Source organism: Bison bison, unplaced genomic scaffold, assembly GCF_000754665.1.
Source record: "Bison bison bison isolate TAMUID 2011002044 unplaced genomic scaffold, Bison_UMD1.0 scf7180017846240, whole genome shotgun sequence".
Taxonomy (NCBI): Eukaryota; Metazoa; Chordata; class Mammalia; order Artiodactyla; family Bovidae; genus Bison; species Bison bison.
In genome coordinates, this window is record NW_011476813.1 from 10,173 (window position 1) to 13,371 (window position 3,199).

Genomic DNA, 3,199 nt, shown 5'->3' on the forward strand with positions numbered 1-3,199 from the left:
TTTAAGTCAACTTTTTCACTCTCCTCTTTCACCTTCATCAACAGGCTTTTTAGTTTCTCTTCACTTTCTGCCATAAGGGTGTTGTCATCTACATACCTGAGGTTATTGATATTTCTCCCGGCAATCTTGATTCCAGTTTGTGTTTCTTCCAGCCCAGCGTTTTCTCATGATGTACTCTACATATAAGTTAAATAAGCAGGGTGACAATATACAGCCTCGACATACTCCTTTTCCTATTTAGAACCAGTCTGTTGTTCCATTAAAATTGTCAATTTCCTGTTATTTGTACATTGTTGGTGGTTTATTCACTAAGACATGTCCGAGTCTTGCGATCCGATGCACTTTAGCTTGCCAGGCTCCTCTGTGTATGGGATTCTCCAGGGGAGAATACTGGAGTAGGTAGCCTATCCCTTCTGCAGAGGATCTTCTCAACCCAGGAATCGAACCTGGTCTCCTGCATTGCAGGCAGATTCTTTACCGACTGAGCTATGAGGGAGATGTCATTTGTATGTTACCCCAGTTAAAAAACATCTTTGAAAATCCCGTGACGGTAACCACAGACATGTTAAGGGCTGACAGGAACTTTGCATAAGCTTCCGGTCCTCCCAGCCTCCTCCCCACCACAACTACCCAGGAGTTAAAGGTTGTCTTCTGTGCTCAGTGACTTCCCTCTTTGGTTTTTGGACAAACATCAGCTCCTGCCCTGTGTGCCTTAACTTCAGCCTCCCTGACTGACCCAGTGCTTCAGACTCTGCTCCAAGGATCCAGTAAGTCTCGGGTCACCCTCTTCTGTAGGAGACTGGGTGCTGAGTTCACATCCTCCCAAAGAGACCTCTGCAACCCCAGAGTGCAGAGGGGTCAGCCCGGGTCCAGCCTGAGGGTGGAGAGACCTGTTTTCCAGATGAAAGTAGAAGGAGCTGTGAGCTATTGTGTTTGTGTGAGAAGAGTAGGGGCTGCGAGAGATGGGATCTATGTCCAAAGGCTCTTCGACTGGTTTTAGTCTGGTGCTCACTCAACACTCAGATGACCCTCACATTGAGTTTGTGATTTGAGTACCACTGCCTTCAGTCTCCTGTCTCCTTTCTGCCCTCCATGTCTGCTGATGCCTCATCTAGGAGCTGAGCATTCTGCTGGGGATGACTCACTGGTGTTTCATGTTAAGTTACCTTGGAGTTGTGTACACTCAGCAACTCTGTGAAGCTGGCTCTCCTGTTTATCACTGGCATCATTTTTTTTTCTTAATTGTGGTAAAATATACATAAATTTGCCATCTTCACCATTTTTAAATGAACGGTTCAGCAATATTGGGTAAATTTACACAGCTGTGACACCAATTTGCAGAACTCTTTTTGTCTTGTAAAACCGAAACCGGGTTCTTATTTAACAATGACTCCCTATTTTTCCTCTCACCCAGTCCCTAGTAAACCACCGATCTATTTCTGTCTGTGTAAATTTGACTATATCAGGTACTTCATTGAAGTGAACCATACAGTATTTGTCTTTTGGAGACTGCCTTTTTATCATTTAGCATATTGTTCTCAAGTCTCTTGTCCACTAGGGTATTGTCCCTGTTGTAGCATGGGTCAGAATTTCCTGTCTTTTTATTGCTGAATAATATTCCTCTGTCGGCACACATCACTTTCTAGTCATCCATTTTTCGTGGATGGCTGTTTGGGTTGCTTTCATCTTTCAGCTATTGTGAACAAAGCTGCTACAAACATGGGTGTACAAATGTCTCCTGTGACCTCACTTTCAGTTCTTTTGAGTGTATTCTGAGAAGTGGGATTGCCCAACCATGATGGTAATTTCAGTTTTGGTTTTTTTGAGGAACCACCATACTTTATCCATAGCAACTGCACCATTTTATGTTCCTAACGAGAGGTCTGAAAGGTTCATCAGCAGTGTTTGACCGAGAAGGAAACACAGGTCCAGAGAAGTATATGACTTGTTCAAGGGCTGAGAGGTGTTCGTGGGGCCAAGATGCTAATCATAGCTTCCTGACTCTTTGAATGCTTGCCCTCAACCATAATGCTCAACTTGGACCTTAGAGTAACATGGACAGAAGCCCCCTGCCCTTAACTAGTGTTCACTGAGTCAGCCTAGCCTTGCAGAGCAGTGTAATGGGGAGACATTCTATGTCCCAAAGGATTGAAAACACAGTCTCTCGTTTCTGATTCAGAATGAAGATTAGTCCTCCCTCCCTCCAGGCACTTGGGAGGCCATCTGTTTTTCCTTTTTTTTATTTCCAAAAATTTAATAATACTTTATTTTTTAAATGTTTACAATTTTTTTTTTTTTAGTTGGAGGATAATTGCTTTACAATGTTGTGCTGGTTTCTGTGTAAAACAAGGAGGCTCAGTCATAATTATGTGTATATATCCCCATCCCTCTAGGTCAGCACGGAGCTCCAGACTGAGCTCCTCATGTTCTACAGCGGCTTCCACGAGCTATCTGTTTCACACATAATCGTGTATAAATGTCAGCGCTACTTTCTCAGTTCGTCCCACCCTCTCCTCCCTCAACTGTGTCCACAAGTCTGTTCTTACATCCTTCCCTACAAATAGGTTCATCTGTCCTATTTTTTTAGATTCCATACATATTCATGATATACAATATGTGTTTTTCTCTTTCTGAGTTTTTTCACACTGTATAACAGACTCTAGTTTATTTATCTCACTACAAGTGACTCACATTCATTCTTTTTTATGGCTGAGTAATACTTCATTACCTATATGTACCACATCTTCTTTATCCATTCATCTATCTATACACATCCAGGTTGCTTCCATGTCCTGCCTGTTGTAAACCGGGCTGCAAAGAACATTCATGTACATGTACCTTTGTGATTTGGTTTGATTTGACTTTGGTTTTCTCAGGGTTTATGCCCAGTAATGGGTTGCCGGGTCATACGGTAGTTTTATTCCTAGTTTGTTCAGGAACGTCCATCCTGTTCTCCATAATCGCTGTGTCAGCTTACTTTCCCACCAACAGTGCAGAAGAGTTGCCTTCTCTCCACATCCTCTCCACCATTTATTGTTTGTAGATTTTCCAATTGTGACCATTCTGACATCTGTGAGGTGATAGCTCACTGACATGTGGACCCAGTGGGGGAAGGAGAAGGTTGAACGAACTGGGGGATTAGGATTGACATGTATACACTACATGTGCAAAACAGAAAGCTAATAGGAACCTGCAGAGA

At 42.9% G+C, this 3,199-nt stretch overlaps 1 protein-coding gene across 4 annotated transcripts in view; it reads left to right on the forward strand.

The window, feature by feature from the left end:
- Positions 1 to 619: 619 nt before the first annotated feature.
- Positions 620 to 3,199, forward strand: part of LOC104987905 (cationic amino acid transporter 3-like) — an 11,591-nt gene continuing 9,011 nt past the window's right edge. For all 4 annotated transcript variants that reach the window (XM_010839007.1, XM_010839019.1, XM_010839012.1 and 1 more), the window contains exon 1: positions 620 to 767. The gene's annotated coding sequence lies outside the window, so the exon portion shown is untranslated. The remainder of the gene's footprint in view (positions 768 to 3,199) is intronic.